This window comes from Brassica napus, chromosome C3, assembly GCF_020379485.1.
Source record: "Brassica napus cultivar Da-Ae chromosome C3, Da-Ae, whole genome shotgun sequence".
Taxonomy (NCBI): domain Eukaryota; kingdom Viridiplantae; phylum Streptophyta; class Magnoliopsida; order Brassicales; family Brassicaceae; genus Brassica; species Brassica napus.
The window spans coordinates 32,696,560-32,723,421 of record NC_063446.1 but is presented as its reverse complement, the minus strand read 5'-3'; the positions used below and the strand labels follow the sequence as shown (position 1 = coordinate 32,723,421).

General features: G+C 38.3%; 1 non-coding gene and 1 pseudogene across 1 annotated transcript; both read left to right on the top strand.

Moving 5' to 3' along the window:
* Window positions 1-3,533: 3,533 nt before the first annotated feature.
* Window positions 3,534-6,132, top strand: LOC111207655 (annotated as a pseudogene).
* A 15,257-nt stretch (window positions 6,133-21,389) lies between these two features.
* LOC125584698 lies at window positions 21,390-21,496 on the top strand. Its single transcript, XR_007321607.1, has one exon. It is a non-coding gene; the product is annotated as a small nucleolar RNA R71 (small nucleolar RNA).
* Window positions 21,497-26,862: the final 5,366 nt, after the last annotated feature.

Sequence of the window (26,862 nt, the reverse complement as noted above, 5' to 3'; positions counted from 1 at the left end):
AGTTTGAAATGTCTGATCAAGGTCCTCTACATCACTTCCTCGGTATTACACTCAAGAGAGACGCTAACGTCCTTATGCTACATCAACAAAATTATGCAGCCGACATTCTACACCGTGCAAACATGGCCAACTGCAATCCCTGTCTCACTCCAGTTGACACCAAACAAAAGCTCTCCGCTGATGGCAGCAAACCGGTCTCTGATCCCACTCTTTATCGGAGCCTCGCAGGTGCACTCCAGTACTTGACATTCACTCGTCCTGACATCGCCTTTGCGGTTCAACAGGTCTGCCTCTTTATGCATGATCCACGGGAAGCTCACTTTCATGCACTCAAAATAATCCTGCGATACGTCAAAGGAACTATCTCATACGGCATCAAGATGACACGCTCTCAGTCTCTCTCCATCACGGCTTACTCTGATGATGATTGGGCAGGTTTCCCCTCCACTCGTTGCTCCACCTCCGGTTATTGCGTCTTCCTCGGTGAGAACCTCGTCGCCTGGTCGTCAAAACGACAGCAAACAATCTCCCGGTCCAGCGCTGAAGCTGAGTATCGTGGCGTCGCTAATGTAGTGTCCGAAGCTACGTGGTTGTGCAACCTTTTGTTGGAAATGAAGATACATATCTCCCGGGCCACAATAGTCTATTGCGATAATGTCAGCGCCATATATCTCTCCTCCAACCCGGTTCAACATCAACGAACTAAACATGTGGAGAGCGATATACACTTCGTACGCGAAAAGGTTCTGATGGGTCATGTCATGTCCCCGATATTGGATAGGATCGTCCGAACGGACTGCGGTGCGTGGAGATGCACCAGTATGGTCATATGGCCCAAAGACAAGCGTGTCATAGCCTGGAAGTAAGGTTAAGGGCATCAGAAAATTAAGGGATAGCTAAACCAAGAAGGAGACAAGTATAAAGAAGCTGTACTAAGAGTATGGCAGCTGGGCGGTGCGGTAAGCAAGCTCGACCAGCTAAGTGAAGAGTAGTGCAGCTCAGTGTAGCTCACTGAAGAGTGTGTCAGCTCCCTGAGCTAGATGGACTAGCTCACTCAGCTGGGTCAGTTGGGGATCAGCTCAACTCAGCTGGACTGAGTGTTCGAGTTTTGGGCAGTTGGTTCGGGTCTGGACAGTGACCAGGCCATGTGGATGACCCATGTGTACCAATGGGCTGGAGGGTTCTTGTGGTTGGGTCATGGGCGTGGGCAATCAGTCTGGGCCTTGTTTGGACTTTTCCAGGAGTGGTTTGGCAGTTCCAGGGCGTGTGATAACTGCCATAGGCGAAAGGGTGCAATCTGTACCATTGATTAAATTAATAGCCAGAAATGATACCGAAGGGATGCAATGGGCAAGAAGTAACCACCCCTTCTCCTATATAAGGAAGGCAAGTCCGTGCCTTTGTAGGCACGCCAGGGCTTCCTTCTACACCCTGAAACACAAATAATCCAGAGAAGAATACAGAGAGTTGGTCGGATTCCCAATCCAAGACCCATAGTGGTGTGAAGGCCATAAAAAGACAGTTTTGGGGCGGATCAAGGGAGAAGTTGAAAACGACCCTCTGAACGGTTTTGATCATTGTTGACAACACCCAAAGCCTTATCTGGAGCCTGTGAACACACGCAAATGGTGAGGAAAGAAGGGAGTTGGCCGGAATCCATTCCCAAGGGCCAATGCAGCCTTAAAGGGAGATTGGTGTAGAAAGCAGTTTCAAGGGGAACAAAGAGGGAAGTGATGCACGACCTTTGGATGGTGATTGATCATGGATGATCATGTCTAAGGCTTCCTCTGTGTGTGGGGAACACACGAAATTGGTTAGGAGAGAAGGGGAAATGCTTGACTCCACTCTCAAAGGCATGAACAGCCTTGAAGATGGATGCAGTATAGAAACTGGTTTCATGGAAGTTCCATGGAAGGAGTGATGGGCACGAACCATGGTTAGATCTTATCAATACTGGAAGTATGTGATAAGGGTTTGATGAAGGCATGCTAGGAGGAGCATGGACGCCCCTGATGAGGTAACAGGTGGGGACTGCAGACCATTGGACATAGTCTTGTACACTATGGACTGATCTGGTCCTGCAGTTACACCTTACTATGTTTTATGATTATTAATCATATTATTTCTTCTTCTTATGATTGAGATTGATGATTAGACATAGTAGCACTGAATCATGGCTTGGCCGGTTCAGAAGAACCCTCCATGGCCTTGGTTTGGCAGCTAAGTCCGGATCTCCTACTTCCTGATGGATTTATGGCGATCTGACTTTGGAATCCTCTTAGTGGTGAATTATCATGGTATTTGGGGATTTTTATCTGATTGATTTTGAGATGGTCAAGGTGGCCGGTGGGGCTGTTCTAGGTCAAGATCCATAGGATCGAGATCGGTTCTTGAAATTCTGACTTGACCATTCTCTTAGTTAAGATTTATCATGAATTATCATGAATCCTAATGAGTTTTTAGGGATTGATTTAGAGATGGTCCCTTGGGCCGGTTTGGCTGATCTTAGCCGAGATCTATGGGATGGAGGCCGGTTCTGGGAAATCTGATTGTACCATTCTCTTAGTTATGATTTATCATGAATTTTCATGAATTTTAATCGATTTTTGGAGCAGGTTTGCTTGCGGTCGAAATTGCACCTGAGGGCATATTGGGGTCAGATCCTTGTGTTAGGATATCTGATCATATGTTTGTGTGCTGGAACATATTGTCACTTATGATATTGATCATAAGGAATTGCTGGTTATCAACCTTGGTGTTGGTAAGGCAGGCCGTGTGTGATCTGATCATGGGCAAGGATGGACGACCTGATCCTTGGATGATGGATCAAGGTGTCTGATCTGATTGATCAAAGGATGCACCGGTGGTAAGAGCAACACTAATCAGGTTTAGTGGGACATGGTTCCATGACTGATTAGGAAGTATGAAGACTCATCAGTTCTGAGTCATGTGGGGTGGTTGGTTGATTGACTCAGGATCTGATGGGCACTGTTAGTCCATGAGCTGGACTTGGTATCATAAGTTGATAAGGCAAAAAGGATGTGGGACAGTGCATGAGCCGGTAAGGGCCAGATGCATGTCCTTAGCTGTTTGAAGACTTCTCAAGGGTTACTTATGTCTGTGGGGATGGTTGGCTGAATGACTAAGTACCTAAGGGAGTTGTTTTGTGTGTGTAAAGGAGCTGGACGCAGTATATGGCAGCTGGCCATAGCTCGGTCCTAGCTCAGTTCAAGTGTGACAGCTCGATCAGCTGGTTTATGAGTTCATTCAGCTAGAGTAGCTGGGCCGATGAGCTAACAAGCTTCGTGGATGTGGCAAAGGTATGATCTAGCAATGTTGCATTGATCTAGATAGAATGGTTAGGGGAATCGAACCTCAGATTTGTATGCCTTGATTTGGGTTCGGGATTGACCTTGGAGCTAGCTGGTAGTTGAGTATACTAACCATTAGCCGATGTGATTCGACCAGACAAGTATTATATTGGTTATAGACCAATGGTTAAGTAGATACTATTCCGTTGTGCATAAGTTGAAAGGATCTAGCTAGGGAATGACTAAGGTAGTCTTGAGCTAGGATCTGAGTTAGCCCTCGCCAATGGGCGATATTTTAAATAAAGGGCAAAATTTTTAGAGATTTGGTCCGGATATGGACTGAGCGACGTGAGGCATCGACCGCGGCCTAGTCGGCCGGGATCGGGTCTTACAGGTCATGTTAAGGTTCTCCATGTCCCCTCTGATCAACAGTTCGCTGATATTTTCACAAAAGGTCTCCCCTCTCCACTCTTCTTGGACTTCAGAAACAGTCTCACCGTCCGATCATCTGACGCTAAGAATGCGGGGGAGTGTTAGAGAATATACGATTAGATATGATTAGATATGTAAATATCTTTGTGATACACTTAGATACTCTCTAGAACCATCTAATGTATTGTATATATTCTCACGTCAATGATAATACTCTCTACGGACAGAGTTTCCTAAACTTGCAAAACCAGCCAAACAAAAAAAAAAATACTAACTCTCATTCACACAAACAAAAATCATGGGACCAACCTAATCGTTTTATGTGGGTGTAAAACCTAATTATCCATATTTAAACTATTCATGTTTTTGACCACCCTTGAGCCACCCAAAAACAGATAAGTCTATTCACCTCCAAATGTGAGATTCACACAAAAAGTCTTTTTTTGTAGATCTGTGACTATGGAAAGTTATATGAAAAGAAGACTTATAGAGTATATATCATATAGAGTTACAGAGAGGGGGTGGGTCTAACTAGACATGTGAGAGAAAAGAAAGTTAGAGAAATTACTGTTGTGATATGCTTATTCTGGAGGCCTTCTATACATATGTTAGAGTGGTACTTGTGGAGCTTCTTCACTCACAAATCACAGTTATGACTTCTCTTCACTGAATGAAGAGGAGCCTCTCTACATTGAGATCAAACAAGACTAGATATTCCAGGGACTGAGAGACTCCTCCATTAATATTCTTTGTTAATAAAAACATCCACAAGACTAGACATGGATGGTTGCACAAGCAAGCAAGAGAGACGAAGTATGAGAAGTGTCAACAAGGAGACTTCTACTGAAAAAGGCAGAGGAAGAAGACCGATGAGAAGAGAGATGGATGAGAGAGAGAAGTTGATGTTTGAGAAACTTAGAAACTTGGAGCGGCAGAGAGAGTGTGGAGGAAAGAACGGAAGAAGGTTAGAGAAGAAGTAAAGAGGCTAAGGAAGAAAGTGGATGAGAGAGACGAAGCAAAGACAACAACAACAACAACCGAGGAGAGAGTGTACTGGAAATTGATTGTTGAGGAGATGTGTGTAGAAAGAGCTATGAGAGATGAAGCCATTGAGAAATGGAAACAACTATAATTAGCTATCAAGAATGAGCTTGATCATCTCATCATCCACGAAACTTATTCCTCTGATACAATTGAGACACTAAAAGAGAAAATAGCTTTGATGGATGGACAAAAGTATGAGAAAGAAAGAGATATTGATTTACTTAGACAGAGTCTGAGGATCCTTGGAAGCATGAAGAATAAGAAGAAGGGAGCACCATTTCCATCAATGAATCTGCTGATTGGAACACCAAATGTGTGGAATGTACATAACACGTTTTAGTCAAATAGTCTCTGCAACAGTGATGCTATCTCACCCATCAAAGAGTCTTGATCTACAACGTCATATTAGTAGTCTTTTGGTTTATTTAACTTCATATAGCACTGAGTACAAAAAGCACATGATAAAAGATTTTTCATAAATCATTGTTTTAATTTTGTAAGTTACTCCTGAATCATAATACAGTTCTCCAGCAATCATGAATCATTTCGTTTGCAAATAAAGCACATATGCTTTCTCTTACACAAGTCTCAACCGAGGAGCATAGAAAGAAATGGATTACTCCTGCATATATACAAGGTTAGCCGCGGAGTTCTATAAAAGGTATTAATGAAATGAAACCACCACTTGTATGGTAACGTAATGTATCTCGCTTTTGTCATGCTGTTGGATTAGTTGCTAAAACAATGCTTGGATAATGGTATTCTTAAGGGAGATGTGTAGGCTAGGGAGCTGGTTTGTAGGAGAAAAAGTAATGTTGTATTCTTTTAGCATTATTATTTTTTTTTTTGAAAATATTCTTTTAGCATTATTGTTAGCCTTTGGATCATGTTTCTTTGTTTTAAGGTGATGTTCCGAATAAAGGCGGATTTGGGTATGTTTTTTCCTATAGGAAAATATTACATCATTTATTTCTTTTCATGTCTCGTATCTTTTAAAAGAATTCCACACTTTATTACAAAAATACTTAGGAAACGCAAAAGAGTTTTCAAACTTTAGAAACTCTTAAGTAAATATGGAATACATAAATATGAGAAGTATATATATATATATTGACTTCTCATTTTTTTCTCATTGATGCCAAGAGTGTTCTTGACACTATCGACCGCACCCTGAGCCATATTCTTCACTGACTCTCCCGTCTGTCTCCAAAAATATTTTAAACATTAGTCTAGATTAAAACAAGTTTGTACACTACAAGAAAACATCGTAATTCTGACGGACATTCTGACGGAAAATGAGATCCTCGGAATATTCCGACGAATTTACGAGGAAATTCCGAGAAAAACAAAATTTAGGTTTCCTCGGAATTTCTTCGGAATATACCGATGAAATACCGAGGAAGGCATATTCCTCGGAAAACACCGACGAATATCCGAGGATATATTATAGCCGTTGGAGAGCCGTTGGAGATTTTAAAAATTCCGAGGAAATTCCAAGGATAGAGCCGTTGTCGTCGGAATTTCCTCGGTACTGTCGGCAGCATTTCATCTATAAATACCCGCACCCCCCCCACCTCTTCATTCACTCCATTTCTTCATCCTCTCACATACTATATTTACACACGAATTTGATTGAAAAAAGCATGTCTTCTTCAAATTATTATCGTTCTTGGATCGATCGACCTCATTTGGATCCGAACACGAGATTGCTTACGGAAGAATACCAACGAGGTATAACCGAATTCATGGGGTTAGTTCAAAGACAACCGGAAGCAGAAACGAGTATTTTAAGATGTCCTTGCTCTAATTGTAAAAATAGAAAGATTATTAAAGAGTGGGATGTTTGGACTCCTCTATATTTGAATGGGTTTACACGAAGTTGCAAAATTTGGTATCATCATGGAGAAACTGATTATGAATATGGTAGTACTAGCGAACCTCAGCCTGCGGTTAGGTTAGAAGAACCAATTAGAATGGATGTAGATTATGGTGTAGGTACTGAGCAGATGGTAAATGATCATTTTAGAGGGGAAAATTTACCAAATGCATAAGCTATGAGATTTTATGATATGTTGGATGCTGGAAAGCAACCCTTGTACGAAGGTTGCAGAGATGTTCATTCAGCTTTATCATCTGCAACAAGACTGATGGACATTAAAACAGATTATAATTTGGCTGAAGACTGTGTGGATGCGATTGATGATTTTGTAAAAGGTATTCTACCTGAGGATAATGTAGCCCCTGGTTCATACTACGAGGTACAGAAACTGGTAGCTGGTCTTGGTTTATCGTATCAGGTAATAGATGTATGCAACGATAACAGCATGATTTATTGGAGGGCGGATGAAGAGCGGGTTACATGCAAATTTTGTGGAAAGGCTCGTTATAAAGATACGAGTGGAAGAGTTCCAGTGCCATTTAAAAGGATGTGGTATTTGCCTTTGATGGAAAGGTTGCAGAGGTTGTATCAGTCTGAACGCACAATGCGACCAATGAGATGGCATGCGGAGCATTCAACAAATGGTGAGATTAGACATCCTTCAGATGCAAAAGCGTGGAAGCATTTTCAATCAAAATATCCCGACTTTGCGTATGAGAAAAGAAATGTCTACCTTGGATTATGTACTGATGGTTTCAGCCCGTTTGGCAAGAGTAGAAGACAGTATTCTCTATGGTCAGTCATTCTTACACCATACAACTTACCGCCAAACTTGTGCTTGCGACGAGAGTTTTTGTTTCTCTCCATTCTCGTTCCCGGACCAGAGTATCCTAAGAGATCACTTGATGTGTTTCTTCAGCCACTAATATATGAGTTGCAACAACTATGGGCTCAAGGTGCTGAAACATACGATGTTTCATGTAAAGAAAACTTTCAAATGCGGGCAGTACTTATGTGGACAATAAGTGATTTTCCAGCATATGGTATGTTATCTGGATGGACAACGCATGAAAGGCTATCATGTCCATATTGTCAAGATGACACAGATGCTTTCCAACTAAAGAACGGAAGGAAAACGTGTTGGTTTAACTGTCACAGACGATTTCTACCACCTGATCATCCATACCGCAGGAGTAAGACTTCGTTTACGAAGAACAAGCAGGTGTTTGATGGTCCACCTGAGGAAGTTAGTGGGAAAGATTTGTTGAAGCAGTTTAGGTATTTTGATGCAGAAAGAACGCCAAATGTAGGTGGACATGAAAACATTCGAGTCAGTGCGGTTGGAGAGCTACATAACTGGCACAAAAAGAGTATTTTTTGGGATCTGCCATACTGGAAGTATCATCTGCTGAGGCATAATTTAGATGTCATGCATATTGAGAAGAACTTTTTTGACAATCTCATGAACACGATCTTTAACGTTCAAGGTAAAACAAATGATAATTTGAAGTCAAGACTGGATTTAGTCGATATATGTGCTTGTTCAGAACTTCATGTTGATGAAAATGGTAGGGCTCTTTTTCCCATATACCGACTTGATGCAGAGGGAAAGGATGCGTTCTTTGATTAGATTTCAAACGATGTGGAATTTTCAGACGGTTACGCATCTAATTTGCGTAACTGTGTCGACAGAAAGGAAGGAAAGTTTATCGGCTTGAAGAGTCACGATTGCTATGTAATGATGCAGCGCCTCCTTCCGTTTGCCTTCAAGGAACTATTACCACGGAATGTTCATGAAGCAATTGCAGGGATTAGTGCTTTCTTCCGCGATTTATGCACGAGATCAGTGACTCTTGAAGGTATTGAAAATTTGAAGACTAACATAGCCGTGATTGAGTGCAACCTTGAGAAGATATTTCCTCCATCATTTTTTGATGTTATGGAGCATCTTGTTATTCACCTGACAAGAGAATTAGAACTTGGTGGTCCTGTGCAGTATAGATGGATGTATTTGTATGAGAGGTATATGTACCATTTGAAGAAGATGGTGAAAAATTATAGTAGGGTGGAAGGTTCTATAATCGCACAGATGATAAATTCAGAAACTTCAAACTTTGCCGAGTTCTACTTTCCAACAGAAGTGCAGACCAAAAACAGAAGACCTGCTCGGCATGATGATAGAGGCGAACGGGCAACATATCATGTTACGGTTCCAGACATCTTCACAGATGTTGGACGACTTAACGGAAAACCAAAGGACCGTCGACTTACTGAGCAGCAGCGCAGTCATTTGCAAACATATTTGCTCACCAACTGCGAAGATTTTCTTCAATATGAGAGGTAAATAAATTAGCTTACAAATTTTTATTTTAACAAGTTGAAATTTAAATCTTAATTAATTATATTATTGTCAACATATGTAACAGGATTTTCATGGCAGAAAAGCGGTTCGCATATAGATACGCCACAGAGGAGGAACTTGAAGAACTGAAGCAGAGATAATTTTCTGGATGGATGCTTACTTATGTGAGTGCTTTAAACAAATTAAAATATTATTTATCACATATATATACTAATTCACATATATTGATATAACATATATATGTGCTATTAATAGGTGTCTGCTGGTATGACCAGAGGTGAAACATTTGACGATTGGATACGCGAGATGGTGCGTGGAGCAGAGTATGTTGTGAAGTCATATCCGAGATTTTGTACTCGAGGATATGCATTCACAACTCAAAAGAGGAGACGTTCGAGTACGACTTATGATGCTGGCGTTTGTTCTGCATCTAGAGATGATGTATACTACGGAAACATACGGGAGATTATGGAAATCAAGTATCCGGGCATAGTTGGATTGCGATGTACTGTTTTCTATTGTGATTGGTACGACAACACTCCAGATCGAGGTGTGAGAACAGATGCATTTGGTGTTACATCAGTACATTGGAGGCGAAAATTGCAATATTATGATCCTTTCATTCTTGCTTCTCAGGCCGATCAGGTAATTAAATATATATATATATCAATTATTCATAATGATTCATCATCATGTGTATTAATAACACTTATTTACAAATTAAATAATTTTTTAAATGTTACAGGTTTGTTATATCAAGTACCCCCGGGTTAGGAACAGAGATGATCCATGGGTCACTGTTACATCACTCAACCCGAGAGGCCGAGTTCAGGGAAGTTCTGAGCTGGAAGACCCACTACAACCAAGCACATCCGGTAACTTAAGTGCAGCAGAAGATTTAGCTGCAGTTGGCCTTGTAGTCAATTTAACCGACGTTGAAGAGGAAGCCGTCGTTCACGTAGAGGATGAACAAGAGATTGGAGAGTTTCACCAAGATCCAGATTCAGATTCATCTGGTGATGATGACTCGGAAAACAGAGTAGCTTCGCCTTTTTTTTTTTAATATAAGAATACCGAAGAAATTCCGAGGGATAATAGGATTTAGGGATTTCCTCGGAATTTCCTCGGAATAGTCCGAGACTTTTCCGACAATTTAAGGCTTTTCTTTTAGGGTTTCTATTTCCTCGGAATTTTCTTGGAATATTCCGAAGAAGTTCCGAGAAAATACAAGTGTTCCTCGGAATTTCCTCGGAATATTCCGAGGAAATTCCGAGGAAATAGAGTTTTAAAACCGAAAACAACGTTTTGCTGTTTGAATAACACTTATATAACTCTTATTAAGTGTCTTAGACTGATTATGAAGTCAAAAATTTGTTCATTACCCTATAATAAACATTTTTCCGATTGTATGAACGAAATCCCCACAACATAAGAAAAACACTTATACACTTTAATGAACGGTAAAGAGAATACTTACAATTCGTTTTGAAATTTTGTTATTTCATAGTTTATGATCATCTATACAAAGATTCTTCAAAGGTATGCATTGCATTTGTATAAGAAATGATATAGGGCAAAAAAATTTGATGTTTTAAAACCCCCAAATATGTGTTCCTCGGAATTTTCTCGTAATATTTCGAGGAAATTCCGAGGAACAATATAAACCAATAGAAATACATGCATAGGATATTCTTTTTCTTCGAATTAATGAAATATCCGAGGAAATTCCGACGGATATTTAAGTGTCCGTCGAAATTTCCTCGGAATATTTTCATTTAACCGGGCTAATATTTCGCGAAAATTGAAATTGAAAATTTCGAGGAAATTCCAACGAATAGTTTCCGTCGGACCCTAGGTTTTATAAAGACGAAACACTTCTTCTTCCCCATTTCTCTCTTCTTCCTCTCCGGCTCCTCTCCCTCCTCTCCGGCGATCTCCCACTTCTCTCGCGACGATCTCTCCGGCGAATCCTCTCTACACCTACACAAATCATGTAAGGATTCTATCCCACTCTCTTAGGTTCTATTTGTTAGGTTTTTGTGTAGATTTGATGATTTTAGAAGTTTTTTGATAGATTTTTGTTAGGGTGATTGGTTAGGATTGTGATTTGGTTGTGTAATAGGTTTAGAATTGTGATTTGGTTGGATAATTTGATGTGTTGAATTGATTTAGAATTTTTTTATAAATTTTTTATTATTTTGTATTTATAAAATTGATTTTTGTATATAAATTCGATTTTTGTATTTTACAAAAAGTTTTTTGTATATAAATTCAATTTTCGGATTTATAAAAGATGATTTCATATTTATTAAAATATTTATATTTATTAAAACTAATTTTGTATTTATAAAACATTTTTTTGATTTATAAACACTATTTTATTATTTTTTGTATTTATAAAAACTATTTTTCAATTAATATTTATCAAAACTATTTTTAAATATGTTTTTTTAATTTATATATTTATTATAACTAATTTTAAATATTTTTTCAATTAATATTTATTAAAACTATTTTTAAATATGTTTTTTTAAGTTACAGGTCTACTGGTGATCAGACCCGGTCTCGATCTCGTCGTGCCTCACCACGAGGTCGTAGTGGTACGGGGAGCCACTCTCAGGTTTCGTCCAGCCACTCTCGGGGGTCGAGCAGCCACTGTCGGAATTCTTCATTTCCCGCTCCGGTTTTTGCTCCCGCTGCTGTACCCCCTCCCGTTGCTGCACCCCCTCCCGCTCCTCCAGTCGTTCCGGGAGTGATGACTGTTGCCCAGTTGGTTCAACAGCCCGGTCGTGAGCATCTTCCCTATCTCACTCCGTGTCCAAAGGGACGACGTCAAACATGGTAATTAAAAGTCTTTTTTTTTCCTTTCATTAAAATTTGATTCATTATTAATAATTTGTTTCTTATATTAAGTTCAACCGATCCGGGAACGGGATCAACGCATGGATCAACAACATGATGTACTCGAACCTCAGCAAGAGATATCCGACTTTCACTCACTTCCCTGCCGAGGACCAGGAGATGTGGTTTCGTCAGTTTGCGGTAAGTATTCTAATTTTTTAACTTATATTTTTAATCTTTAATATAAAATTTCTACAAATTGTGTTTTTTTTTCAGCAAGAGTTCACCTGGAATCCCGATCACACGAACTTTATCCGTGACGCCTTCGTCCATAAAGTTATGGACAACTATGGGAAGCAGATCTACGAGTGGAAGCAGAAGTGGCTCATCAACCAGGTTTTTTTTAATTTATTAAACAATTTTTTGAATTTATAAAACTATTTTTGGATTTATTAAACTATTTTATATTTTTTTATTAAAAGGTCCCAAAGTCGATCAACAGCACGGTCTGGGAGGAGTTGTGTGTGCATTGGGATAAGGACGAGACGAAAGCTACCTTCGTGACCAACTCCGCCAACCGCAAGAGCGATCGTTGCGGGAAGGGCATGTACAAGCACAATTTGGGTGCCCAGACTATTGCCACTCTGGGGGATCGCTTGGTAAGTTCAATCTTTTTTTTAATTATTTAAGTATTTTTATTTTGTTTTTTATGCATTTTTTCTAATTTCTAATGTTTGTTTAACTTTTGTTTTTTTTAAGGCGGATGAAAATGATGGCGAGCCGGTTGATGATTTCTTCCTAATGAAGAAGGCGCATACCAACAAGCACACCGGGGAGATTGATGATGGTGTTGTGAGGGATGTGTTCAGCCTGATCGAAACTCAGAAGGAAGACGAAGAGACCCGTCTATCTCAACTTCAAACCGACATGGACGCCACTTCGACGGCTTCGACCAACTTGTCCCGGATTCGAATCAACGAAATCGTTGAATCGGTATGTTCTTTATAAAAAAGTTCAATTCATTTATTTCTTTATTTTCATTTTATCATTTTTTCTATTATTTAAATTTGTTTATTTTCTATTTCAGTCGGTTCCAAAGAATAAGGGACGTTTGGTCGGTTTGGGTCGTCGAGCCCGGTCGGTTCCTCCTTCTGCACCACATCCCTATGTTGATCCAGAAGTTCTTATGGACCAGTTGAAGGACAAAGATGACCGCATAGCTGCGTTGGAGCAAAAGATGGCGGATCAAGAGGCGGGATGGGAGGCAACGAGGAAGCAGAACGAGCAAATGATGAAGATGATGAAGAGGATGTACCCGAACGAGCACTTCCCGTAGTTTCATTTTTTTTTCAAAAACTTTGAATGTTTTATTTTGGTATGTACAACTTTGAATATTATCTAATATGTTTTCTATTTCAATTTTAATTATATATTTTCGAATTACAATTAAAAAAATAAATTTTTAATTTAAAAAAAAAAAATTATTTTTGGAAATATTCCGAGGAAGTGTATGCCTCGGGATATTCCGACGACAACTTCCTCGGAATAGTCCGAGGGCATATCTCCTCGGAATATCCCGACGGAAAATGTTTCTCGGAATATTCTGACGGCCGTAGTTCCTCGGAATATCCCGACGGATGCACTTCCTCGGAATATTCCGACGGCCAAAGTTCGTCGGAATATTCCGATACCTCTTTTCTCTCGGAATGGTTCTGAGGACCGTTCCATCGGAAATATCCGAGGAGATACCGACGACCAGTCCTAGGAAATGGTTCTTCGGAATATCCTCAGAATCTTTAATTCTCGGTATTCCATCGGAATTTTCCGAGAAAATTCTGAAGAAACTTTGGTTTCCGACGAGAAATTTCCGACGACCATTCTCGTCGGTATGTCCTCGGAATACCGTTATTCCGAGGACATACCGACGATATTCGTAGTCGGAATACCGGTGTTTTCTTGTAGTGGTAGTCTTGCTAAAATTCATATTATGAGAACAAATTAATGGTTAATTGATATTACTTGTTGGATGAAACCAGAGACTTGTTGTTGGCCATGTTGGGCGGATTCTTTGGTGGACTGAGCAGCGTTAGCAGTCTTGTCACGAGCGCTGTGTACAATTTCCTTGGCAGATTCAGTCCATTGCTCGGCCTTCTCCTGCATATTACCAATATATACATTATTACATAAACAAATTTATTTTTGATAACCTATTTAAACAAGAAATGGGATGAAAGAAGAGACGTTAGCTTGACACCTGGTCTGTCCAGCGTTGTACGATTATTGCAAATTAGACATGATTCTAACAACTCTATCTTATATGAAGTGTTGTTTTTGTTTTCCTGGATAGTAAATGAGCTTCAATTGATCAACTGATTGTTTCTTGTTGTGATGAGTAGTGTACCTATAGTGTTCTTTTCATAATCAGGATTATGTTTTAATCGAAAAAAAATCAAGATTGTGGATTTTGCGGTGACTAAAGAAAATACTCCGGTTGAGAGATGTGTGGGTGACCCGTCTATGTTTTTTTGACTTTTTCTCTTATAATTTTTTTTTTTTACTCTGTAAAGACGAGTAGAAAAAACTTTGAAATTGCCCTATAACAAGTTTTATCCCAAAATAGGACACAAGAATGTATATAAATTGCTGAATAACTTTCATTAAAGAATATAAATACAAATATCTATCTATTTATAACTATATAACTAATTAAATATATTAAAATTTTGAAAATAATGTACTTGGACATATAAAAAGAATGTGATTAAATACTGAAGTTTGTGAGGGATAAAAATGTATATTAATATCAACATGTTAAAAATACACATAAATACTGGAGTTTGTTAAAGTTCTAAATTTATGCAGATATCTTATTATTTTCATGAAAAAGCATAAGATAATTAAAATTTATTTATTATATCTTATTTTGTTCCGAATGTTAGAGAAGCTAATGCAAATTGATTAGGCCAAATTTATGTAGATAAATGCATATTTGTTAACATAATACATAGTACATCTAATATAAAGTCTCGCATTCAAAGTTAAAAGATTTTACGTAATATATAAAAGAGATAACCCATTTTACTTATCGGTCAATTGATTTTAAGTCGGAAGTTCATGTAAGTTAACATGATATCATCACATGATCCATGTAATTCAAATTCATCCACAATTGATCTGACCCAGAAATTAATCCATAATTTCCCAAGAATAATAGTCAAAGAGTCATCATCTTGAAAATGCATATTAAGAATAAAGTCTCTCACCATAATAGTCGGAAGATCTATTAAGTAGTATAAAGAGATGAGTCAATCTAATTCTCGTTAAGTAATTTGTGAAAAGGTCTATCGAACATCAATTAAAAGAGTTGTGTAAAAATATGCATTGTTGAGAAATTAAAAGAAGCATGTGAAAAGAGGCATTGTTCAAGAATTAAAAGAGAAGAGACATATAAAAATTATAAGAGACGTGTAAATAGGTGTTTGTTCAAAAATTGAAAAAAATGTATGAAAGAGTGTAAAAGAGATGTAAAAAGGTACGAGAAGAACATTTTCTCAAAAATAGTTTGATGATGTAAGATCTTATAAAAAAACCATGTCCGTAGATTACAAAACTATGATAAAATCAACCATTAGATTTAAAATTTTCCCTATAAAAGATAGTGACATCAACAGAAAACACAAAAAGATTTGTTATTATTATTATATATGTATTAAAAAAAATGAATGTATGTAAATAATAAACTATATAATAAATATATTTTAAATTTGGATTTAAGTTTTAGTATAGTTTTAGGATTGGTATTTAGGGGTAGGTCTAGTTAGGATTTAGGTTTTAAGATCATTTTGATTTTAAAATGTTTATTGGATGTTATTTTTGATATTGTCTCTTGTGTCATGTTTTGTGATATAAAAAAACTTCTTAGAGTTATATTTATGGGATTCGCCCTAAATATTATGAACTCGACCTATCTATGCAAATCTTAGGTTAATTTATTCTCCCAACAATAAAACAACATCTTTGTTTTCAACCAATTCTTCTACCGAGATGAACAACAAGAATTTTGGTGGGAAAAAAACTTTACTTTTTCTCAATGAAAACATAAATTCTAATGACTAAACTTCTTTCAGAACATCGGATGAATATAAAACTAAGTAATACAATGATTAAAAATATATCATTATGAATAAAAATATTACACTGCAAAACGATAGATTACACACTAACTATTTATATTAAACCACATAAAAATACATTCTATGAATAATTTGTGACCACATATTCGGATCACCATTTCAAATCTAGTTAGAAATTTCCAAACATAAAACACATTTCATTTAGATTGGCATTCATTCGCTTTATAGAGTTTTACATCCAAAGCCACAATAAGTTGGAATATTGGTTTTCAAACATTTGAAGATTTTTGAATATTTGCTGGATTTGAATATTTGATCCTTCACCGCTGAAAGATTCAAGCACTTGTTGAAAATTATAGAGTGTTTAATGACTATAATCATAAAGAAAAAGCATGTATGATGCAACCATGATTATATTTGTTATTATATTTGTTATTAGTATTTTTCAGATTTTTATGAATCCATGTCGGCCAGTACCAAAACAATAATACAAATATATTTTTACTATTTTTTATTCATCAAGAAATCTTTAAAAGGTAATTGTGTAGAATGATCAATCTGACTCTTTCCATTTGGATAATTGATGTTAGGAATTTCAAGTATCCTAAGAAAAATGTTGTAGTATAAGTGATTGTCGAACCAGTTATGAGGGATATCAAAGTAATGAAAATGCAAGTACTCATTTAATCTAAGTGCAACCGATAATTTAAGAAGTTTTTAAACTAATGATTAATGATAAATGAAATAACTTTCATTACTAAGGGAAAAGAGAACTCATGTACATAGGGATTAGACCTTGGGTGATCAAGTATCGAACTAAGGATGGCAAATGATCAATCATACTATCGACCTTAAGCTTAGACACAATCTTAAACAAACTCTATGTCTAGATGAATGTTCATTTGCTAACATATTTCAAACATCAGATGTCTTTGGTTGAATAATATGAAAGCAATCATTACTAACAAGTCTATTGGCTATCTTAACACCTTTAAAAACAAATGTCTTTAGTAAAGTATGTTAAAAGCTTAGGAGAGTTGTCTCAGGCATTTCATCGAACACCTTTCGGGTGGGAAATGCCTATCGATCAACTTTTGAGTGGCCAACTCAGAAGATGCATTATGAATACTCTACTAGTAAGGAACAAGAATGATCTACACTAAAACATCCTAGAACTAACCTAATCACCCTTGATCTCCCTAACCCATGAATTCAAAAGGTGATTACTCACTAATCTCCATGATTCCTCTTAAACCCATGGTGGATTTCAGATTAATCATGTAGAGAAATAGATAAGAAATCAACAAGAACACAAGACGAGAGCAATCAAGTCTGAATCAAAAGAAGTTTTTTACTAGTTGTTCTTTTTGAAAAAAGATTGTCTGCCTCCAATGGCTTCTCAAGTACTTAACTTAGGTTTGGGCCATGCAAAACAACAAAACAAATGACCAAAAGGCCCCTGAAATAACATAAAAATCGTCCAAGCAAAACACGCGGAGCGATCTAGCATAGTCGCTGCTAGGAGGTCGCTCCCGACGCGTTTCTTCGTGTCTCGCCCCGTCAAAACGCGAGCGACTTGAGCTGGTCGCTCTAGCTGGTCGCTCTGGCTGGGAGCGACCTTGGCAGGTCGCTCCAGGATGCTCGATTTTGGTGTCTCCGGACGAGAGGACGCGAGCGACCTTGGTGTGTCGCTCCAACAGGTCGCTCTGAACATCGGGAGCGACTTCAGCACGTCGCTCTGGGAGGTCGCTCCAGGGGTCAAAACCGTGTGTCTCCGGACGTGAAAACGCGAGCGACTTCGTGCGGTCGCTCTGGGAAAGTCGCTCTGGGATGTGGTGCACAGCGACTTCATGTAGTCGCTCCGGGAAGTCGCTCCAGGCAGTGCTCGTCCAAAGATCACTCTAATCACCTCCTCTGAGCTCCAAATGCACCCAAATGTCTCCAGGAACTCCATGTGGTACTCCAATACCTAATAGAGACATATGTATGCAAAATGCAACCTAGACATGGCTAAATCCTAATCTATATGATGAAAATGCACATGAATAAATGGATAGGACAATGTAAATATGCAAGATATCAACTCCCCCAAACTTATTCTTTTACTTGTCCTCAAGTAAACTTTCTAGAACTCATAGGGAGAGAGGTTTGAAGGTGGGAACTCATAGCCAAAAGAAACACACAAAGCACTCAAATCAACATCTAAATTCTGCATTAGTACACCCTCTTATTATACTCTAGCTTCTCTAGGCATATCTCAACTCTTTTCATCCTTACACTCATCATCATGCATTCGCACATGCAAATCAGCCAACTCTCAAGTTCATTAAGCATAGCATCAAGTGAATTCTTGCAAATGGTCAATTGGTCCAAATCATTTGGTTGAGTAAGGGAAGGCTTTTATTCAAGTGGGTCAAGAGGTTCAAAATCCATGATCTTTTAAAGTGGTTTACTCTCAAAACAAGTAGCCTTGACATTGCACATAATATATCTAAGAAAGGGACCAACTCATGCATACAGTGCTCAATCTCCATTGTTCTACCCTTTTCCCAAACATACAGGTTACGCAATCACTTCCCAATGTCAAACTCAACTCTCATCTCTCACCAAAAGATCTCAAGAATACTTTGCACATAAAACTCTTTTTCTTTGAAATCTATAAAAGATTTTCTCAACTTCTAAACAAATCTTAGCTCTAAACAACTTTGCCAGCTTTTTTTTTTTTTTATATATATATTTTTTTTCGGGGGCCAAGACTTTTCATAAACTCGAGCTAGACGTTTATCTATTAATTCCAATAAGATTATCCATTTAAACACAAAGAGTCTATTCTTTTCCTTCGAACTTTTCATGCTTCCAAACCATAGTCACCACACTCACCCCCACCTATAGCTAGACAATAGAGTACTTAATCTAGCAAGAATGAAGACCAAGAATTGTCGTTCCCGATACTCTCAACATTATGCACATGTAAGATTTTCCGAAAAAAAGCCTCACTCATCAAATAATGAAAGCTTAAAAGGAGGAAGGGATTTTGGGAATGGTGTACCACTAGAGTTTGTCAAAAAAGATTGGCATAAAAGATGTGACAACTCAAGTGTGTATATCCATGATTCAGTACACAAGGGACCATGAGCAAGATGCATTAAGTTCGTTCAGTTCAAATAAGGTTGTAGTTGGCTTCAAAGACTGAGTTTCAGCAATCAACAAGTTTCAAGAAGAGTTTTCAAGGCTCGAAGCATGCAAGTTTTTTTGAGAGGTGCATAAGCTACTCAGGTGCCAAGTAATGTTCTTTACAAGACATTTCAAATCATTGCTCCCAATGCAAGTAAATGCAACCTATATGCTATAGACTCTTCTAGAAATGCAAATGATGCAAACTTAATAATTTTTTTTTTATGCAAATATATATGTATAATGCAATGCATGAGACTCAAAATCATCAAAGCAAACGTGATCAAATATTTGGTACCTCCCCCAAACTTAAATGACACAGTGTCTGTGTTGTCAAGGAGAGAGAGATACCCAAAAAGAGAAAACTAATATACAAAAACAAAATAGTATATACAAGGGAAAGTAGTGGGTTACCTTCTATGGGGAATGAGTAGAGGGAGATGCTCCCTCCTCGTCGTCCTCAGGTGGTAACTCTTCAGGGTGCTCATCAGTAGGAGTGCTCATCTCTTCAATATAGAAGGCTTGCCCGAACACAGTTGGTTTCTTCATTTTCCCCTTGATGTCAAAGTGGAGAACATGCCTTTTACCCAAATGGAGATCAATCGTGCCCTCTTTCACATTAACAATTGCTCCTGTTGTAGCTAGGAATGGTCTTCCAAGAATCAATGGGTCTTGAGCCTCCTCACCCATCTCGAGCACCACAAAATCTGTAGGTATCTCATACCTTCCAATCTTCACAGGGAGGTCCTGTAAGATACCCACAGGGTACTTCACTGAACGATCAGCTAACACCAGAGAGAGTCTACACTTCTTGTACTGAGTGAATCCAAGCTTCTTTGCAACAGACAAAGGCATCACGCTGACACTAGCTCCCAAATCGCAGAGATATTTCTCAAATACCATAGGTCCAAGAGCACAAGGTAGTGTGAAGCATCCTGGATCCTCTAACTTCTCTGGAACATCAAGCCTCTGGATGATGGCACTGCACTCATGGGTAAGAATCATCATGCTTTCCATTTCCTTCTTCTTTGCAGCTACAACATCTTTCAGGAACTTGTTGTATTGAGGAATCAACATGAAAGCATCGATGATGGGCATTGCAACCTGAGCTTCACTCATTTTCTTCTCAAACAAAGCCTTGTACTTCTCTAGCAGCTGCCTCTTGAATCTACCAGTGAATGGTAGTTTGGGTTCATAGGGAGGAGGAACAAAAGAATTTTCACTTGCTGGAGCAAGAACTTCACCATCTTTCACTGTTTCCTTCTTTTCTCCAACCTTTCCTTTACCTTTGGCTTCCACAATCTTCTCCAAGATTTCATCATTGATTTTCTCATCAACAATCACCACTTCATCATCTAAGTTGATGGCCACCTCCTCACCTAGTTTCTCAGCATCCCTGGTGAGGGTTGTAGGAGGTAACTGCTTACCACTCCTAAGGGTGATAGATTTGGCCTCCTTGGGATTTTGGTCAGATTTTCCAGGTAGAGATCCTTGCTGGCGAGTCTGGTGAGTTTTCTTGGAAGCAAACTCATTCTCTAAATTCTTGACTGTAAAAGCAAGATGTGAGAACTTGTTGTTGAGCTCATTGTAGCTCCCATCAATCTTGGAATGAAGGTTCTTCAACTCATAACCAACATGCTTCTCACTTCTAGTCTGAGACTCCAAGATTTGTTTCAGTAAGGTATCAGTGCTGCTCTCTTGAGGAGCAGTGGAACTAGACGAGGGGTTTTGGTGAGCCTGATAGCTGCCTTGCTGGTTGTTTCTAGGCGGATAACCACTCTGTTGGTTGTTGGGATAGGATTTTTGTTGGTAGTTGTTGTACTGAAAGTTGGGCTCTTTTTTGTACTAGCTACCATTGTTGTTAATGAAACACAACTCCTCTTGACCCCCTCAACCTCATTGACAGCAGGTGGATCATAATGCTTGGAGTTACCAACAAACTTCAGCTGCTCTTGGGTGGCTTTTTCAGCAATGAGTAGGTCGATCTTGTCTTCCAAAGCTTTGATCTCTTTCCTCGTCTGCTTATCATCACCCCTACTGCCTCTGTAGTGGTTTGCACTGTAGACTGCATCACTCTTCACCATGTTGTTAACCAGCTCCTCTGCATCTTCCTCAGTTCTTCCCAAGAAGAATCATTGCTAGCTGTATCCAATCTGGCTCTGTACTTAGGAAGAGCTCCCCTGTAGAATGTGCTCAACAGGCTTTCCTTAGAGAAACCATGGTGAGGGCATTGAGCTTGGTAGCCCTTGAATCTCTCCCAGGCTTCGCTGAATCCTTCCAAGTCCTTCTGTTGAAAGCTGGAGATCTCATTTCTCAGCTTAGCAGTTCTTGAAGTAGAGAAGAACTTCTTCAAGAATGCTTTCTTGCAGTCATCCCAAGTGATGATAGAGTGACTGGGTAGGGACTTCTCCCACTGACGCGTCTTATCCCTCAAAGAGAAAGGGAATAACTTCAGCTTTAAGGCATCCTCTGACACACTATTGGTTTTTGACAACCCACAGTAGCTGTCGAACCTGTCCAAGTGATCGAATGGGTCCTCTAAAGCCAAGCCATGATATTTGTTGTTCTCGATCACGTTGAGGAGTCCTGACTTGACCTCAAAGTTGTTGGCTGCCACAGCCGGTGCTCGGATTCCCAGTCTATGACCATGAATGTTGGACCGGTCATAAGTACCAATGGGTCGAGCTGCCCGCGGTTGGTGTTCTGCCCCTTGCGGTGGATCTGCCATATCAATATCCAATCTCTACAAGTGGGCTTGTTGTTCTTCTTCTCTTCTAGCTTTAGCACACTCCCTCTCGAAAGCTCTGATGTCTGCTACTATTGGAACTAGGTTTGATGGACCCCTGCTCCTCAAGTTCATACACCTGAAAGTGAAAGGTAGGTGAAGAAGAAGAATCAGTAACAAAACAAAATTAAAATGACTTCGTCTCACGCAAGTGACTAAATCTCAATGTTTAAATCTACTCAGAATTTGGCAACAGCGCCAATTTGATGTTAGGAATTTCAAGTCTCCTAAGACAAATGTTATAGTATAAGTGATTGTCGAACCAGTTCTGAGGGATATCAAAGCAATGAGAATGCAAGTACACACTTAATCTAAGTGCAACCGATAATTTAAGAGGTTTCTAAACTAATGATTAATGATAAATGAAATGACTTTCTTTACTAAGGGAAAAAAGAACTCATGGGCATAGGGATTAGACCTTGGGTGATCAAGTATCGAAATAAGGATGGCAAATGATCAATCAGACAATCGACCTTAAGCTTAGACACAATCTTAAACAAACTCTATGTCTTGATGAATGTTCATTTGCTAACATATTTCAAACATCAAATGTCTTTGGTTGAATAATATGAAAGCAATCATTACTAACAAGTCTATTGGCTATCTTAACACCTTTAACAACAAATGTCTTTGGTAAAGTATGTTAAAAGCTTAGGAGAGTTGTCTCAAGCATTTCATCGAACACCTTTCAGATGGGAAATGCCTATCGATCAACTTTTGAGTGGCCAACTCAGAAGATGCATTATGAATACTCTACTAGCAAGGAACAAGAATGATCTACACTAAAACATCCTAGAACTAACCTAATCACCCTTGATCTCCCTAACCCATGAATTCAAAAGGTGATTACTCACTAATCTCCATGATTCCTCTTAAACCCATGGTGGATTTCAGATTAATCATGTAGAGAAATAGATAAGAAATCAACAAGAACACAAGACGAGAGCAATCAAGTCTGAATCAAAAGAAGTTTTTTACTAGTTGTTCTTTTTGAAAAAAGATTGTCTGCCTCCAATGGCTTCCCAAGTACTTAACTTAGGTTTAGGCCATGCAAAACAACAAAACAAATGACCAAAAGGCCCCTGAAATAACATAAAAATCGTCCAAGCAAAACACGCGGAACGACCTAACATAGTCGCTGCCAGGAGGTCGCTCCCGACGCGTTTCTTCGTGTCTCGCCCCGTCAAAACGCGAGCGACTTGAGCTGGTCGCTCTAGCTGGTCGCTCTGGCTGGGAGCGACCTTGGTAGGTCACTCTGGCTGGGAGCGACCTTGGTAGGTCGCTCTGAGAGGTCGCTCCAGGATGCTCGATTTTGGTGTCTCCGGACGAGAGGACGCGAGCGACCTTGGTGTGTCGCTCCAACAGGTCGCTCTGAACATCGGGAGCGACTTCAGCACGTCGCTCTGGGAGGTCGCTCCAGGGGTCAAAACCGTGTGTCTCCGGACGTGAAAACGCGAGCGACTTCGTGCGGTCGCTCTGGGAAAGTCGCTCCGGGATGTGGGGCACAGCGACTTCATGTAGTCGCTCCGGGAAGTCGCTTCAGGCAGTGCTCGTCCAAAGATCACTCTAATCACCTCCTCTGAGCTCCAAATGCACCCAAATGTCTCCAGGAACTCCATGTGGTACTCCAATACCTAATAGAGACATATGTATGCAAAATGCAACGTAGACATGGCTAAATCCTAATCTATATGATGAAAATGCACATGAATAAATGGATAAGACAAATGTTGTAGTATAAGTGATTGTCGAACCAGTTCTGAGGGATATCAAAGCAATGAGAATGCAAGTACTCACTTAATCTAAGTGCAACCGATAATTTAAGAGGTTTCTAAACTAATAATTAATGATAAATGAAATGACTTTTTTACTAAGAGAAATGAGAACTCATGGGCATAGGGATTAGACCTTGGGTGATCAAGTATCCAACTAAGGATGACAAATAATCAATCAGACTATCGACCTTAAGCTTAGACACAATCTTAAACAAACTCTATGTCTAGATGAATATTCATTTGCTAACATATTTCAAACATCAAATGTCTTTGGTTGAATAATATGAAAGCAATCATTACTAACAAGTCTATTGGCTATCTTAACACCTTTAACAACAAATGTCTTTGGTAAAGTATGTTAAAAGCTTAGGAGAGTTGTCTCAGGCATTTCATCGAATACCTTTCGGGTGGGAAATGCCTATCGATCAACTTTTGAGTGGCCAACTCAGAAAATGCATTATGAATACTCTACTAGCAAGGAACAAGAATGATCTAAACTAAAACATCCTAGAACTAACCTAATCACCCTTGATCTCGCTAACCCCTTAATTCAAAAGGTGATTACTCACTAATCTCCATGATTCCTCTTAAACTCATGGTGGATTTCAGATTAATCGTGTAGAGAAATAGATAAGAAATCAACAAGAACACAAGACGAGAGCAATCAAGTCTGAATCAAAAGAAGTTTTTTACTAGTTGTTCTTTTTGAAAAAAGATTGTCTGCCTCCAATGGCTTCCCAAGTACTTAACTTAGGTTTAGGCCATGCAAAACAACAAAACAAATGACCAAAAGGCCCCTGAAATAACATAAAATTCGTCCAAACAAAACACGCGGAGCGACCTAGCATAGTCGCTGCCAGGAGGTCGCACCCGACGCGTTTCTTCGTGTCTCGCCCCGTCAAAACGCGAGCGACTTGAGCTAGTCGCTCTGGCTGGTCGCTCTGGCTGAGAGCGACCTTGGTAGGTCGCTCTGAGAGGTCGCTCCAGGATGCTCGATTTTGGTGTCTTCGGACGAGAGGACGCGAGCGACCTTGGTGTGTTGCTCCAACAGGTCGCTCTGAACATCGGGAGCGACTTCAGGACGTCGTTCTGGGAGGTCGCTCCAGGGGTCAAAACCGTGTGTCTCCGGACGTGAAAACGCGAGAGACTTCGTGCGGTCGCTCTGGGAAAGTCGCTCTGGGATGTGGTGTACAGCGACTTCATGTAGTCGCTCCGGGAAGTCGCTCCAGGTAGTGCTCGTCCAAAGATTACTCTAATCACCTCCTCTGAGCTCCAAATGCACCCAAATGTTTCCAAGAACTCCATGTGGTACTCCAATACCTAATAGAGACATATGTATGCAAAATGCAACCTATACATGGCTAAATCCTAATCTATATGATGAAAATGCACATGAATAAATGGATAAGAAAATGTAAATATGCAAGATATCGATAATTTATGCTTCAAAATTTATCTAACCCTCATTAATCTTATTTGGACTTTTTTACATCAAATCAAACAAAGAAATCAATGCATTTATAAGCGTAAACCAAAATGAATTACTCATTTTAGGTTTTGGTATATAAGAAAAATAAAAAAAAAATAGCAAAAGAAAAGTAAGTTTAAAACAGAAATAAATTATAAAATGATTGTTTTATAAATAAAAGATGGCAAATATATATGTTTATAGTTATAACTGTTAGATTGTCACATTATTTAACAAAATTGGTGAAAGAGATATTTATTCATTGTGAAAATTTATGTCTTTCCAAAAAATAGTGATTTATTTAAAAACCATTATTGTTTTAATAATACGTTTGTAACCTATCATAATTCTAAGCTTCACATTTAAATGTAAGATTAAATCACATTCATATAACTAAATGATTTAGTATGTGATTTAAAATCATATAATCCAATCAAAATAATTCTATTTTCTGGGTTTTTTTTTTACAAATGATGGTCTAAACATGTTTTAGAATTTTTTATTAGTTTAAATTTTCACAAAAATAAATGAAATATACTATCTCAATGAAATTAATTTTGCTCATATTATTTCTAATATTTAGTTTATTACATTCATCTCTCACAGATTTTAATATATGGTACATCAATACAAAATAAACATTTTAACAAAATAAACATTTTAACAAAATTATTTTTATAACAAAATAAATATTTTAGCAAGATAGATTTTTTTAACAAAATAAACATTTTCACAAAATAAAAATTTTCACAAAATAAAAATTTTCAAAAAATAAACATTTTAGAGTTGTTTTAACTATTAATAACATTATTACATATTTATCAATCTTGATTGTAAGCACAATTAATATCATGATGGAAATACAAACATATACTACTTCTTCAATAGTAACTAACCGAGTTTCAAAATTTAAATGAAGTAAAAAATAATTGAGGCATCTTAAAAATTCTTTGTATACTACACAATCTTGATTATAACCATCAGAATTTTCACACAGTCTTTATTCACTCGCATTTGTCAAATATGTCTTTGTATAAATTGTATTATCTCATTCTGAGCTCTAATGATAGATATCTAACACTTTGCATTTTGTAAGTTCAAGTAAACCTTTACAATTCCATATCTCCAAAATTAATGCATGACTTATATTAATTTACTATATCCAATAAGAATTATACCTAATATATACATGGATTTTGCATACATATAACTTGATGCATGTTTTAATCTAGCATAAGTTTTTATTTTTTTTTTAAACTCATTCATGCGATAAAAAAGAGCCTAAACATTATTACTATGAACACAATGCTTCGAAAAAATTGATATGTTTAGAAAGAGTATATACTCATTGTATGGATGCTTGAACGCATTGCTTATTTATAGTTTTTCAAAAAAAAAAGAAGATTACTGTTGATAGATAATATCACCATAATATCTCTAATATCCCAAAACTCTACAGAAAAATGCGGTGCTACAGTACATATGAGATTCGTCTGCCGGACGTGGTCACCATATTCATTTCATAGTACTGTAGTAAGATCTCAAAACTGTTTATTTTAAGACTCTTGTTGATCTAGAAATTGATTCTTTTAGTTATTAACCCAAACCAAAGTTTTTCAAAATACTTCAAACCAGATTCTAAGATATCAAACAGTTTT